Here is a 16,417-nt window from a genome sequence, read left to right on the forward strand (position 1 = left end):
AAGACTCAAATTAGCGTTCTACATGAAGGCCACCGAATTAATGGTCTACAGTGACTCACAGCTGGTAGTAAACTAAATTTCTGGCGACTATGAAGCAAAGGATGATAGGATGGCCAAGTACCAAGAATTGGTCAGAACAGAGATCAAGAAATTTGAAGTAGTAAGGATGGAACAGATTGGCAGGGAGGAAAACAGCAGAGCAGACGAACTAGCAGGCTTTGCGTCAATGGCAGATACATCCATCCCTCACACACTACTAATTGACTACCTACCAAGACCAAGCATTGAAGACCCCAAAGTAGAAGAGGTATGTTGCGCCGAATTAGGCCCCTCATGGATGGATCCCATTATATTGTTCTTAAAAGACGGCATCTTACCGGAAGACAAGAAAGAAGCCAACAAAATTAGAGCAAAGTTGCAGCGATTTTGGCTCTCCCCATCTATGGCATTGTACAAAAAGTCATTCTCAGGACCTTACCTAAAGTGTGTCCACCCCAGTAAAATAGAAGCGTTCTTGTTCGAAATACATGAAGGGGTGTGCGGAAGCCACCAAGAAGGAAGATCGTTAGCTTACAGAGCCATTTCGCAAGGATACTGGTGGCCATATATGCAAGCAGACTCGGAGAAGTATGTGAAGAACTACGAGAAATGTCAAAAGTTCGCACACAAAATACATCAACCAGCCAAAGAGCTCCTACCATTGACCAGCCCATGGCCCTTCACAATGTGGGGCTTGGACATAGTAGGACCACTCCCAACAGCACCCGGAAATAGGAAGTTCTTTCTCGCAGCAACAGACTACTTCACAAAGTGGGTGAAAGCAGAGGCACTGGCATCAATCAAGGAAAAAGATGTGAAGAAGTTCGTCTGGCAGAATATCATTACACGGTTCGGCATACCTAAGGCACTAATATCTGACAATGGCACTCAGTTCGATGGTAAAATTTTTAGAGGCTTTTGTGAAAAATATAAGATAGAGTTCTAGAATTCTACACCGGCATATCCCTAAGCAAATGGTCAGGCAGAAGCATCAAACAAGGTTGTCTTGGATGAACTAAAGAAAAGGTTAGAGAAGGCAAAAGGCAAGTGGGTGGAGGAATTTCCTCATGTTTTATGGGCTTACCACACCACACCTCGACGATCAACAGGAGAAACACCATTCTCCTTAGCCTACGGCATGGAAGCAGTAATCCCACTAGAAGTTGGCCTTCCCACAATTAGAAGCGAAAATTTTGATCCAGACTTAAACGGAGAAGCCATAGCATTGGAGCTCGACCTCGCCGAAGAAAGAAGAGAAAGAGCACTAGTCCACATTGCCTCATATCAACAAGAGTTATCCAGGAAATACAACAAAACAGTGCAGCCAAGGCAAGTCAAGATCGGAGATTGGGTGCTGCGCAAAGTGATGGGAAACACCCTGGTGCCAGGAGATGGCAAACTAGGGCCTAATTGGGAAGGTCCTTACAAAGTGGTTGGGTTAGCAGGCAACGGGGCATACCACCTAGAAGACAAGGACGACAAAGCAATCCCCAGGCCATGGAATACCGCCAATCTCAAGTTATTTTATTTTTAGTTTTCCACTTTCAAACACCTGTAATTTTTTCTTTTCTCAATAAAACAAGTCGATTCTTTTCAGCATAGTTGTTTTCAGTGAAAGTTAGTTTTACTCCAGGCTGCAGGACGTTTGGTCAGAATAACCAAAACACTTTACTTTAGGTTGGCTAGAAAAACCAATCTAAAGGTTGGCTGGACAAACCAACACCCCTCCTAAGCCCAGGATAAGGATCCAGGCTGCATGACGTTTGGTCGGAATAACCAAATATTTTACTCTAGATTGGCTGGAAAAACCAATCTATAGGTTGGCTGGAAAAACCAACACCCCTCCTAAGCCCAGGATAAGGATACAGGCCACAGGACGTTTGGTCGGAATAACTAAACATTTTATTCTAACTTGGCAGGAATAACCAATTTAGAGGTTGGCTGTACTAAACCAACTCCTAGTACTCTTTAGCCGAAGTAAGGACATCGGCTAAAAGAGTGGTTGGCTGGACTAAACCAACTCCTAGTACTCTTTAGCCGAAGTAAGGACATCGGCTAAAAGAGTGGTTGGCTGGATTAAACCAACTCTTAGTACTCTTTAGCCGAAGTAAGGACATCGGCTAAAAGAGTGGTTGGCTGGGCTAAATCAATTCTTAATACTCTTTAGCCGAAGTTAGCACATCGGCTAAAGAGTGGTTGGCTGGATTAAACTAACTCTTAGTACTCTTTAGTCGAAGTGTGGACATCGGCTAAAGAGTGGTTGGCTGGACAAAATCAACTTAGAGGATGGCCAAATTAAACTCTTATTACTCTTCAGCCGAAGAAAGGGTTTAGGCTGAAGAATAATTAATCAAATTAAACCACTCTTGGTACTCTTCAGCCGAAGTAAGTATATCGGCAAAAGAGTGGTTGGCTAGTAAGGTCAGTCAGGTAGTATACAGATTAAATCGAAATAAAAGTTGAACAAAAAAACACTTCATTGATCAAATTCAAAACAAATACAAAGGGGGGCCATAGCCCGGTTACAAGAGCAAAAAGCAACAAGAAAGGAAAGTACAGAATCAATTAAAAAGGTCTTCAAGATCGGCTTCAATATCGACTTGAACACCGGTTGCAGATGGAAGATCAGTCTCAGTAGCAACTGGCAGAACGGTGTCAATCGGCGGCTCAACAGTTAGGTCTTCAACCGTTGGCTCCAACCGAGCTGATTGATCGTTGCCTTGCTCGTTGACTACCGGAGTAACAGTTGGCTCATTTTCTTCATCTTCATCATCTGAACCCTGTAAAAATTGTTGTTGGACAGAAGCAGCATACTCCGCTAGTGAGGCCGGAATGAAATACTGAGGAGCATTGTAGACCTCGATTTCGGGCCCACAGCCGAGCTGCTCCACAGCACTTCTCCAGCCGTACTTGAAAAATAAATCCTTCGCTCCCTCACATTGTGGAATGTAGAGGCCCTCCGCCTCCTTGAAACCTTCGGCGTTGGCACCATCCACCTTCTTCTTCAGTTCAGCGATTTCGGCGTCCTTTTTCCCTTCGAGCTTGACTAGCTCACGAAGGTACTTGTCTTTCATCACGGTCAACGCCTTCTGTTTGTCAGCTTCAGCCGAGGTAACTAGTCCGGTTAGACGAGCTACCTCAGCCACTAGCTCGGTCATTTTTTGTTGTGATTCCTTCAGTTCGGTTGTTCTTTCTTCCACCTCTGCCATGGCCTGCCTAGCCGTTTTCCTGAGCTCCAATACCTTTTGATGGGCAATTTGGCTCTTCTGAAGAGACTAAAATGAATGGAAAGAAATGAAATGACAAAACCGAGCTGAAAGTTTCAAAAATTTGAGAGACAAGAGGGGCATCTTACCAGGATCATGGATTTGGTGGCCGATCGGATGGCCCTTAGCTCGGTCAGGTTCTGGTGGTGTTCCATGTCTGCTGGAAGGCAAATACTCTTGGCAAGGTTGAATGCCATCAAGTGATCCTTCTCAGCAACCATCGAATCGGTATCTTGGATATCTCGGTTATGAAATTTCAGCTTTGGTGCCCACTTGGAAGAGCTAGCCTGGTCAGAAGGCTCCGGTTGTGGAACCGGTAGGTGGCTCGGTGGAGGGGTGGTTTCGTCCTCATCCGCTAGACGCTGCTCGGTTGGGGTAGACCGGGAGAACTTGGATGGGCGTGATGAAGAAGGCTGTTGAGAAGGAAAGGCCACAACGGCCTGTTGCGTTTGGCTTGGTGGCGGTACTTCGGGTCTGTTGGTTTCGGTCAAGAGGGCCCTGACTCTGTTTTTCTTGGCCATTTCTTGTTCGGCTGTGAGAGGGACCAGGATAATTTGGGGCAAAGTTGGGTCCGGTTCTGGGGCGTCCTCAAGCAGAAAGTCTGTTACTCTGGCTTTTCGGCGACCGCTGTAACGGTATGTCGGCTCAAAATTAAGAAGTTTGGCCCAACTTCTTTCTAGAAAACGTAGTGCGGCGCGAAGTGTGTTCAGGTTGGGGTAACTGTACAAGGATTGAAGATGGGCTGAATCTGCATAAAGAAGACAAACTGTTAGTTCAGTTCAGGAGCAGGTAACTGAAATAAAACAAAGCATGCCAACAAACCGAAGTAATTATACCCGGTTCGCCTTTATTCCAGTTTATACTTCGGACGGGGATCTGGGCTTGGTGGTCTTCAAAATTTCCAGATACCCAGAAAAAATCGTCATCGTTTAAGTCCTTATCCGGCGTATCTTTTATTATTTTTTCTCTGCGACGGCGTATCCTAAGGTAGTAGACCCAGCCGTCATCTTTGGAGCCAATGGAGTATTGGTGGAATATTTCAGCTAGACCAAGGTTAAGATCGGCTCGGCAGTTTAGTTCAGTTATTCCCATTATTATACGATAAGAATTTGTGGAAAGCTGAGTTGGGCATATTCTGGTTTGTCTTAGGAATTCACAAATCAAGGGTTGAACGGGGAATCTTAGTCCGGTTTCTATTATTGATAGGAGGGTGAAAGGTACATAGCCCTCTTTTCCCCATGGAACGATATCTTGTTCGGCCAGGATAAGTTGGACGTCGTCAGGGATGTTGTAATCCCTTCGGAATTCGGCCAGGCCACCAGGGGTTTCTACCAAAAACCTATACATCCCCATTTATTTTTTAAGTTATGGATAAATTAGTTCGGTCGCAAAATTGTGCTCAGTAGCTCGGTTGAGCGCGCAGTGGAGTGCCTGGGCAACCTAAGTCTGCAAAGTGGAAAACAAAGGGGTTAAGCACAGATCATTGGACCGTGCTACAAAATAAAAGCAAGAATAGGAGTCCTACTTCGGCTATGTGGATGCTACAGGTTCTGTTTCAACAAGATGCTTGGTAGCTTGGATTGAGCAGGGGGTTCGATAGCTCGGTCTTGGCGAGTGATTCGTTATCTCGGTTAAAGAGAAGGCTCTGTTAGACCAAGTTGAGCCTCTAGGAGCAGCTTTCTGAGTTCGGTCTAAAAACTAAGAAAGCTGGTTTAGCCCCAAAGACCTAGATCGATCGAAATTAAGGTTTCCCAGTATGCTAAGTGCAGACTTAGTTTGGTTGGATACCTCGGCTAAGGTCTATCAAGAAGTGGTTTGACTTATTGAGACTACTGGTACAAACATGGAGTACTAGTTCGGTTAAGTAGTCTGATAGAATGACATCGACTACAAACTACTTTTTAGTTCGGTTATATGGTAATTGTGGATCAAACTAAGTGTTCTGCAGACAGCTTCATGAAGTTCATGGGGTTCTTATGAAGTTTTTCCCAGAAAACGCAAGGTAGAGCAAGAAAATATGTTTTGCAAAAACAAAAATAGTATGCCAAGAATGAAAGAAAGCAAATGCAAAGATCACAAAAACAAAACAGGTTTGAAAAACTTACCAGGTGAAGAGAAGGAAATGGAAGTAGAAAATAACAGCGAGCACAAGCTTCACAGTTGCAAAGGATGGAGAACAATGGAGGCAAAAGGAGAGAAGAAAGAGTGAATGGTGTAAGTGATTCAGAAACAAAAGGGTTGTTTTGTGGAAAGAGAAGGGGCAAAAGGCGGGAACTGTTCAAATTATGCGAAGTACGAGGGCGACGTGACAGCTGCAATAGGCCAATAAGGGCGTGCCACGTGTCATAGGAAGGAGAAACGATTCAGTTGCTGTGATTGAAGAGACGTTTTGACCGGACAAGCAGAGCCCGGTGTGGAATGAGCTCGGCTGGATAGGCTAAAAGATTTTAGCTCGGTTGGAAAAGCTAAAGGGCTTGAGCTCGGTTGGAAAAGCTAAAGGGTTTTAAGCTCGGCTGAAAAGGCTTAAAAACCATAGCCCAGATGGTTAAACAAGTAATCCGTATAATGCTATGCAGATGGAATTCAAGGGCAATTGAGAGGGTAATTTATATGGAAATTGGGCTGAGCTACGTAAATGGGCCGTTGTGGGCCACAGTGCGAAGGGCTGAGTAAAAAAGCCGTTAAAGTTACTCCGGTCCCAAAGAGGTTAGCCCGGTCACCATACTAAATCTTATATCGGTTAAGGCGCAGTATGGTTAGTTCGGTCTAAAAGCCTTGCTAGAAGTTAGATCGGTTTAGATTTAACACTGTTGACACAAGAGGAACTGGGGTAAGAACATTGAAGGTAGAACCGAACTAACGATAGTTCGGTCTACTCTGTGGCTCGGCGTGATCATGATTACTTCAGTCATATTGGAGTTTGGCCATGGTAAAAACCATCTCACTTGGTTTAAGCAGTGAGGGGGGTGTTGAAGGATAAGCATTATCTTTCAGAAGTATGAATCCTAGGAAGACTCTACGTGGAGGAGTAAGAGTCCTACTTGGATTATGCCACGCGGAACCTATAAAAGCTCACAAACATCACCTATGGAGAGGTAACACAACTTTGATTCTCGAATTCACAGAGCTTCTTGTCTACTTGTCTGTTTTTCTGACTTAGGCATCGGAGGGGTTTCCGGCGCACACCCGCCGGCTAGCTCACGCTTGTGTTTTCAGGGAGTAAAGCGACGTCGTACGGAGAAGCGCAAACTTGATCAACAGGATTATACGAGAAGGTTTATTTCTTTCCCGTACACTTACTATATGGGTTAATTGGAAAGCTTAAGGGACCTGGACATTACACAGTTAAAGAAGAATAAGGAAAATAACTTGTTCGGATTTATAGCCTTTTCAGATCGAGTTATTAAGCTCGTAGGGGTGTCTTCACACCCAATGCCCTAAAACCGTTAGGTTTGGGAGTCATTGGATCAATGCTTGTTACATGGGTTGATTAGAAAGCTTAATGAATCAAGACATTGCACAGTTTTTCAGGGAAAAAAATTAAAAATTATTTTTTGAGAATCTTGGTTGCAAAAGTTTAGTTTTTCTGTATATGTTGGATGTTATTACAAGTTAAACTGGGCTATTATAATGGACAGTTAACTAGTTATGAGGATTGCACTTTACACCGAGGGTCCTGATGATATGTCTATTAGCATTCACAAGTACATGAAACTTAATTTTTGTAATACTGAATTGGATCTTTGCTCAATAGATTCCTTCATGCTTGTCTATTGTGTCTTCAATGACTCATTATGTCTTAATATTACATTGTAGTAGCACATAAGTTAATTCTTGAGTTGTGTAGTGTGATTAATTGTTGTTGGGCAGATGTGAATATGTTAATCTTTGTGGGTATCATTTATGGAAATCCTCACAAGACTATACTCGTCCACTTGGGTAACTTTGTGGTCTAAATGCTTGTTGCATAGGCTAAATGCAATCGTTCTTCCCATGAAAGAGGAGGTAGCTAGATTTTGTTTCATTTGTTCTTTTGTTGTTTATTCCTTGCTTGAGGACTAGTAAGTTGTAAGTTGGGGGATGTGATTGAGACCTAATTGTACAACATTGAGGCCGGTAATTAGGATCCCTTAACCTTACTTGCCAATCAAATTATATATTTTATGTTTTTTTTAATGCCAATCAGGTTGGATGCGGTTGGAGGACAAAATGAGCAAAAGCACAGCATTTTAGCTAGAAAACGACTTGCTCACTTGCGGAGGACCATTCCTGCACATGTGGCCCAACCAAATAAGCCAAACAGCTACTGTAAAAATTGTACGTGCGGAGGGTTTTTCCTTCATGTGCGAAACCCTCTCCGCACTTGCGGTGCTATTTCCCACACATACGATCGTGCCTTGAAAAGTGTGTTCGATGTTTTGAACTTGTTTGGAAAGGCTGGAGATATAAAAAGAAGAAGAAAATGCTGGATGAGGGTTCTAAAAATTCCAAAAGAGATGAGGGGCTAGGTGTAGACACCCCATTTTTGACCGACTTTAAGACTCATCGATTGAGCGCTCAGTGATAGTGCATGTTGTGCTCATTTCGAGTTTCCGGAGTTTTCGGCTGAGTGCCTTGCCTCCGAGTCTCTGAACTCTTTGTGTTTTTGGCTCGGTCTGTGGACCAAGCCTTGTTTTCTTTGCCTCGAGGGGAGAAGGAGGTCTGTAGACCACCTTTTTGTGGTCGTAGACCACTTTTCGCTCTTGGAGACTAGTTTTCGGTTTTCGGGGTCTTCGGTCGCGCGCCTTATCTTGGGACCGCTTAACGCTCTCCGTTTGGCTTGGTTTTTGAATCATGCCTTGTTGCCTTTGCCTAGAGGGACACTGTGGTCTGGGAGACCACTTTTCCCTCGTTGATCGCTTTTGGTGCCCATAGACTAGTTTTCAGGACTTTCGGCTGTGCGCCTTGCCTCCCGGACTTTCGTCTTGCATCCTTTTTGGTTTGTTTTTTGCACAAACCTTGTTTTCCTTGCTTGGAGGGTGGAATGAGGGTGGGAGACCAGTTTTTCTCCCTGAAAACCACTTTTCCTCCCGGCAGCTTTCCATCACCTTTTTGGAGATATTTTCCAACCAGCTATAACAGCTGGAAGGCACAGGAGTCATCCTTCATACACGTGTATGGATGGATGGCTTTAGGCCTAAGCTTGTTCAACAAGCTTAACCTTTGGTTCTCTATAAAAGAGAACCTCCCCCCTCTTGTTTTAGGTTCAGAAAACGTGCTTGAGCTATACATATACACCTTTGTCTCTATATTGCTCTTCTTCTTCATTTTTGTGCTTGAAAGTGTAGTTTTCCCATACTATTGCACACAAACACACACTCAAACACCACCCATTTGTTGCTGAGGCCCTTTGAGGTTGGTTTTGGAGTTTTTGGTCTAGTTTTAATCCAAAATAGCTGCTGGAGTTGTTGCTCTAGAGTGGTTCTACAAGGGTGAGCTTCTAACCCTTAAAACCCTTGTTTTTGTTTAAGCTTTTGGCCTAACTTGCATGTTGTTTTAGGCCTAACTTTCTACTACAAAAAGGTCTAATTTTTTATGCTTGAAATGTTTGTTTAAGACCTTGTTAGTGTTGGGGGTGGTCTACCCCCTCTTGTGCCTTGTTTGGCCTTACTTTGTGCTTTCCTTTTAAGCTATTGGGACCACCCCCTTTTGGCCTTATCACCACTGAAACTCAGAGAAATTTCAGTGGTGGAAATAGTGTTTTGAGGTCCCAAATAGGAGAGGGTCATCCCCTCTCCTTGTATTTTGAATGCTTGCTTCATTTGCCTCATGTTTGAGCATGTTTGTTAAGCTTGTGTTGGCTCCATATTAGCTTGTTTTTAGGGTTTTTTTGACATGGCATACCACTTTTTTGACTTGGTTTGGTCACCCCATGCATGTTTTATACACGTGTAGTGTAAATGTTGAAAACTAGCTTTGTATGCTTCATGAAGTAGCATGTCTTTCTAGCATGTTTTGAGTCCATCTCAGTAGGTTTTTGGTGTTGTTTTAACATGCCTTAGATCTATTTTGGGTTGGTTTGATGCCCCCATGCATGCATCATGCACTTGTAGTGCAATTCCATTTACTAGCCTAATGTGTATCATGCTTTTGATCATCATTCTAGCATGCTTTTGGCTCAACTCTAAGAAAATTTTGTCCATGCTTTGGCATGATTAAGCTCTAATTTGTGTTATTTTGGTCATGCACGCATTGCTTTGTATAGCCATGGTTCAATCTTGCTCACTAGCTTTGTGTATTGAGTTCATTAGCATGCATTACTTGGACTATTTTCATGATTTGGCATCATTTTATATGTTATTTCATATCATGTTTCATTGCCATGCAATCACATCTTTCACTCTTTCCATGCATTGGTGGGTTTATGCTTTATGCCTTAAACATGGGTCATTGTGTATGCCTTCATGCCTAAGCTTGAAAGGTATCATTTCAGTATGTTTTGGGGGTTATTTTTTCATGATATAACTCTGATTTTTGTTGGCAAAGTCATCTCATGCTTGGTCTTAATAGGTGTAGTGTAATCCTCCCTTTTAGCCTTGCATATTTCATGCTTCATGCCCCCCATGCTAGCTTATTTTGGCTTCCTTCCATATATATTTTAGCATTATTTTAACATGCTCTAGGACTGTTTTGGGTTGTCTTGGCCATATGCTTCATGTTTTGTATAGTTGTAGTACAAATGCCTATGCTAGCTTCAAGTTTTGAGCACCATAGCATGCTTCATTTGTATCATGTACATGATTTGGCATCATTTAACATGACATTTCAGAGCATATAGAATTGTCATGTCTCCATTTCTTTCACCCTTTGAGTGCCTCTAAGGGTTGTGCATTGTTGCCTTGCTTATGGCCTAGCTTGTATGCTTGCATGCTTAGACATTTGAGCCCCCATCTTAGTATGTTTTGGTCTTTGTTTAGACTTATTTGAACTCTGTCCATGCTGGGTTCATGCATTTGCGCCATGTGTTGCATGTCTCTAGAGTAGTCCTCCTTGCTAGCTTTAATGCTTAAGGACTCTTGCATGCCTTGCTTGTGTTGATTGAATGACTTGGCATCATTTCATACCTAATTTCAGTGCTTATAGTGTTGTTGTTACACTTCCACATTCGTCACTCCTTGAGCACTTTTAAGAGTTGTGTTCTTATGCCTAATTTATGAGCCAATGCATGTGCATGCTTTTCTTTTGCTTTCATGCCTTCATTTCATAGCATTATGGCCGTTGTTTTGGCATGACTGAGGTCCGTCCATATTTGGTTTAAGTCCATTGAGCACATTATGTTGCATGCTTGTTGCATCACATTATGTTTGCATGTTTGTTGTTCTCATTATCTCTTGTATGCTCGAGTTGCATTGCATTGTGTATGCATGCCATTAGCATTGTTAGGTTGCGTATGTTGCATTGCATTGTGTATGCATGCATTACATTGTGTTTTCCATGCTTGAGTTACATTGCATTTGTTTGGATTGGGTGTTGGTCCAAACATGGGAAACGAGGGACGTTTCATACTTGAAGTGATGAAACGTGCCTCAATTCTCGGTCGCCGACACTCTTGATTACACATGATAGTGTTTAAGGCATTTATGTGTTATGTGTGCATTCATTTCATATTGATTCGTGCAATCTTGGCTTCTCGGCCATCATGTATCGAGATGCGTAATTGGTGGCCTGAGGGTCGAGAACTATACTCCCTTGAACTCATGAAATGATAGGGAGGGTGGTTGTGCACACATATGTTGCAAATACATTTCCATGTCCCTTTTTGTCCTCTGTTGCAGCAAATTGGAGCCTGGCAGCAAAAACTGGTCGGCCGACTAGAAAACTAGCTGGCCGACCACCTTTTCTAGTCTGCAGCAATGGTAGGTGGTCGGCAGGTGGTCTACAACATCAACAACTGGTCGTCCATGTCCCTATAGGTTCCCATGGTGGAGTAGAAGCTACCTTGAAGTTTGTATAGTGATCTGAAATCAAATGCAAATAGAGGCAAGTTGGGGCATCGCGACGGATTTCTGAACGAGGCGACCGAGTATGCATGCACTCCTTATCCCGAGGGCTTCTTTTTACTACTTTCCTTAGCTAGTTTATGCTTTGGTTCTGTACTTAAATAGTTAATGCATTTAGCTATTCGTTTGTGTTTAATTAGGTAGTGTAGTTAGCTAATGAATTTGTTTTGTAATAATTAGTTAACTAGGATTAGTTAATTAGTTGGCTTGTAATAATTAGTTTAATTAGCTTAGATTAGCTAGTTAGCTCATTATTCGGACCCACCATCGAGAGGGCACAATTGTTGTAATAAGCGTGCGTGTGTGTGATGCATGTCTTCCAACCCCCATTTCTTTCTCCCTTTTACTTACCTGCTTTCAGTGGTTAGTTTTAGGGCATATTTCAATTAGCATCCTTATGCTAGCATGCGTGCATTCATTCATTCGTCTTGCATGCACCGGGCTCGGCGCATCATACTAACTACATTGTATTTCAATATATTTACTTGAATATATGTTCAACAGCATGTTATCAAGTTGCATTCAAATGACATCTTAGAATAGTCGAGCCTATTTTAGTTGCATTTTTGCATGTGTTGCATTAGCCATCTTAACATGAACTAGGATCATGCATGATTTCTAACTAGTTCTCTGTTTTGGCTCGGAGTACACTGTGAGTGTTTACGCTTTAGCATACTGCATGAGATGTGTATGTTGCCATGTTAGCATGCTTTCCATGAGGCTAACTGCTTAAGTGTTGAACTGCATGAATGCCTGTGGATGAAGGTTGAATTGCTTGAATTGGAACAATTCATCGAAATGCGAGTTTTAAGCCCACTTGGAGTGGCAGAATCATTTTAGCCTACTTGCAAGTAGCATTTTTAAACCGTTTTCAAACAAACGAACATGAAATGTTTTGTTCCAACTTAGGTGATCTAGTCTATACTTGTATGTTGTGCGCATCACATAGTAATTCTAGGTTAATAACCGGAATAAGAACACATGTGTTTTCAAAAACAAAATATCACGTTAGTAAAGGCTGATCTTTGATCGGGCGAGTGGGGGTGCTCATTGCATGACCTTTCCCTCTCGTACCCAAGTTCTCGAGCCGAGACAACTTTGATGATGACGAACACGTGGCCTTAGGCATGAGTCAGGGTTTCCTAAATTTCCTCCAAAATAAAATATTTAGGTGTCAACTCTGTATCTAACAAAGCAGTTTATGTTTGGCACTTCTTTATAAAAATCAGTTTTCCAAAATGATTTGTCGGATTTGGACTCTTTGGTGATTTATTGGTCTCGCATTGCACTTTGTGAGATTAGATTCAGAACCGTGACACGATGTCATGACCCGAACCCGCCCCCAAGGGTTAAGGACATAACCGGCCAGTAATCATGAGATTACCCACGACCTCAAACCAAATCGGACATAACTCATCAGAGTAAAGGGGGCCAAAGAGAAGCAAAATTTAAATCTTCGTCCATAGAGTTGTGCTTACATGGCACATCATAACAACCATACATAGACATATTAATAACTCACAACAGAAAATACAGTAACATAAAGTTCTGTACAAACAGGATCATTTAAGTCTAAGTCAACCCATGAAACTATGTACAACAGATTCAAAGTCTTCACCAACATGACAAAATATAAATACATAACAAAAGGGCGAAGACGAGTCTCGTGTGTGAGACGCAAGGGATGACTCTTCAAAACCTTGGTTGTTCTACACGGACTTCACTAAGGCTGGGTCTGGACCTCTCTTGGCTCACCTACAAACACATGAATGAGCGTGAGCGAAAGCCCAGTGAATAATATCAATTAAAGAAAATGCATTGGAACAGTATACATCAGACAGCCTTAGGCCCAATTCATATTTCTATCTAGTACATAAATAGATATGGATCAAGTAACTTCGGTTTCAAACACTTCGGACGGCCTCGGGCCCAATCCATTCATGTCAAACTGGCCTTTGACCCATTTGTCTTTCATTCATGTCAGACTGGCCTCTGGCCCATTCATTCTTTCATTCAAATCATACTGGCCTCTGGCCTATTCATTTTACCATTCAAATCATACTGGCCTCTGAACCATTCATTCTATCATTCAGATCGTACTGGCCTCTGGCCCATTCATTCTATCGTTCAAATCATACTGGCCTCTGCCCATTTATTCATTTATGTTAGACTGGCCTTCGGCCCATTCATTCTTTCATTCATGTCAAACTGGCCTTTGGCCCATTCATACTTTCATGTCAAACTGGCATGCGGCCTATTCATTTGGCATAGCAAACATTGTCCACCAATCAAATCAACAAACTTATAAACTTACATAGAAGTAAGCAATTGGACAACAACATATTTCAAATATCTTTGTCAAGATATTACTCACAGTGATCGGTTGGTTGGTTTTCCCTGGAGCTTGACCCTACACATCACATAACACATACATGTCACAAATGATTCAATCCGTTCTTTAATTCACATATTCCTCTTTAGGCTTTATTGTTATCCCTTTATTTCAATTACAATGCTCAATGTATGCCTAAGAGTACTTAGAAGTGAAACAGAACAGAAAACGAAACACAGAATGCCTTTTTAAAATTTTCAAAAACAGGGTCTCCGCTCGAGCGTGGACTTCCCCGCTTGAGCGGACCCATGAGGTCTGCAAAACTGTTGGTTACATCAAATTTACGCTCGAGCGCGCACTCAGACGCTCGAGCACGAACTTGGTCTACATAGCTCCCCGCTCGAGTGTAAACTTCCCCTGCTCGAGCGGACGTCATGACTGCAGAGAATACTAGGAGCTCGTATTTCCCGCTCAAGCGGCAGTTCCCCCGCTCGAACGGACATCAAAATTTCTGGATTTTCCAGCAATGTTCTTGAGCTCAAATTCAACCTTCAAATCAATACATCTTGCATTTTATGGCTCAATCTTCACATAAACATGTACTAACATGGTACAAACACCAAATTACAATATTATGAAGCTCAATTCCATGAATTACTTACATGCATGACCCAAATTACCCCAACTTGCTTTCATGATAACAATCCAATGTATTTCAAACTCATTTCCTCATAAATTGCACATGCATGTGGAATATAACTCCAATTTTAACTCAAATGGTGCAAATAGTGATCACAAGCATGAGTTCTAACCAAAATTCTACATGGATCATATTTTTCATACTCAACTATACAAATTCATGGCAATTATACACATGCATGCACTCATTGATCTCCAATTCACCAAAACCAACTCAATTCCATTTTAATTCTTGATCTTGATTACTTAACTAGCTTGAATACACAAATCTACAAGCGTATACTCATGAATTCATGTTCAATTGCTCACCTAGAGGTTCAATTCTTCCAATCTATAGCAAATTCTTGAGCAATCTTCAAGATTTCCAAGCTTCAAGATCAAAACTCCAATTTTTGAGCTCCCATTCTCTCTAACAGACCCTCACCCTCTCTTTCAAGAGTTATTATCAGCCAAAATGTATAAGGAGAGAGAGGTAGAGTGCTTAGTGCCCCACTATATACAATTTCCCTTAATTAAAATTATCAACATTACATATTTGAGTACTAAGTCATTAATTTAATCTATTTAATTCGATCCAGATCAATTTTCAATTAAATTTCACCGTATGCTCTAAAAATTATGCCAATCACAATGGCGCAATCAATTTCGGTTTCTGTGGCCGATTAGGCCTTCAATTTAATTTCCAAAGCAGATAATCAAATAGATATTCCTACGGCAAACAGATAGAAATTCAAAATCACATATTTTCACATAATGGCGTACAAAATCATATCAAACACATAATCATATTCATATTCATATTAAGGACCAATTAGCATACTACGGAACAGGGATATCACACACGAGTCCGAACTGTAGTTGCTAAAGAACAAACAATTCGCGCCCTTGCGCGTGGAGCCGGAGTTCTAGGGCGGTCTACACTAGGGTTTGGGAAAAAAAAAAAGGGGGATCCTCAAGCTTGGAGATCAATTTTCAAGGGGGTTTCTGTTTCTTCTACTTCTTCTCACTCCTCCATTAGTGGCTAGGCTCCTATTTCTAGGGCTTTGATGAAACCCTAGCCAAGTAAATAGGGTTTTCTTTTATGTAATGGTTTGAACAGTTGTATGGTGTTCAAGAAGTTTTCAAATATAATTTTTCATTATTTCTTCAAGTATTCTGTTTTATGTGATTGTTGAATGCCTGCCATGTAATGGTTTTCTATTCTTTCATGTTCAAGGTATGAGACAAGCCATACTACAAGGGACGAGTCGTGTTGCTACCCTAATTTAGAGCGAACGACTCGTAATGCTTGAGATGGTTCGTGCCTATACATTGAACGTGTTAATTCTCTTTATCAATGCTTCGAGCTTGTAGTTGCGAAGTATTATTTGGTTCGAACTGTAACATAATTGATTTTCAAATTGAAACTGTGTTTATGTAACTAGTGGTAAATTCATTACCCTATGTTTTCCCCAAAATCACTAATTTCATCTTTATTTATAATTGTTGGTTTATTCCCTTTGTTTAATTCAGTTATCATTAGGTTATAAACAACCATCTCTTTCATCAAAATTAATTTAATAATTTAACAATTAAATTAGTTTAATTTTTCGTTTGTCCTTGTGGATCGATACCTGGACTTACTGTTATTCTAAGGAATTTGGTATAGTTTAGTGTTTATTTTTTGTATGTGAAATAACCCATCACTCACCCTTTGGTGGTGTTATGAGGAGAGAGAGAGAGAGAGACAGAGGGAGAGTGAGAGAGAGAGGATATAACTCCGTATATTTTATTGAATGAATATGAGTGAATACAAGACTCCTTTATATAGAAGAAGGAGAAGTTAATATGGCAATGCACAATATGGTAAGTAATGCATAATATGGTAACATGGTAAAACACAATATGGTATGGTGCACAATACAGTAATATAAATATATATAGTTAACACCCCCCTCTTAAGCTCAAGGTGGTAATGTAGATATTAACTTGAGCATGAAAGTAAGTCAGAAAAGCATCTTGGAAGATGAGCCTTGGTGAAGATGTCAGTTGTCTGCTCGGCA

This window comes from Camellia sinensis, chromosome 11, assembly GCF_055761805.1.
Source record: "Camellia sinensis isolate YWXY chromosome 11, ASM5576180v1, whole genome shotgun sequence".
Classification (NCBI taxonomy): Eukaryota; Viridiplantae; Streptophyta; class Magnoliopsida; order Ericales; family Theaceae; genus Camellia; species Camellia sinensis.